Genomic DNA, 559 nt, shown 5'->3' with positions numbered 1-559 from the left:
TATTATTTTTATTATTGTTATTATATACTTGAAGTAGACTGAGAAGTTCGAATCAGAAGAAAGTAATCAACGTCTGATGTTTTATTCCAAAAACCTTTTCAGTGGATGTTTAGTTTGAGTACCTACTCATTCTTTCTTTCCCTTTTTGCATCCAAATTATTGTAAAATGAGAATCCATTTTCAGTGTAATGGCTGAAGCATTTCATGAAAGCCATCAAAAGAAGGCAGCTAAGTTCATTGTACTATATTTATAAAGGCAGGGAAGTGGAGCAATACATTATAAAAGATTTTCAAGAACAGGAGTTTGAACTAAAAGCACTTTCTGTTTTTATTTTCAGAGATTAAGACTGCTAGACTAATATATCTTCCAAGAACCCACACAGAGATGAAAGGCAGTAACTCAGGTTTCAAACAACAGAAAGTCAACTTTAAACATATTTTTATATATTTGATGATTACAAGACTCCACATATATATATATATATTGTTGTTATTATATACTTGAAGTAGACTGACATACATATATATATATATTAACATCATATATATATATTAACAT

This window comes from Pteropus alecto, unplaced genomic scaffold (genome assembly GCF_000325575.1).
Source record: "Pteropus alecto unplaced genomic scaffold, ASM32557v1 scaffold3, whole genome shotgun sequence".
In the NCBI taxonomy this organism is placed as follows: Eukaryota; Metazoa; Chordata; class Mammalia; order Chiroptera; family Pteropodidae; genus Pteropus; species Pteropus alecto.
This window is presented reverse-complemented; position numbering follows the sequence as displayed.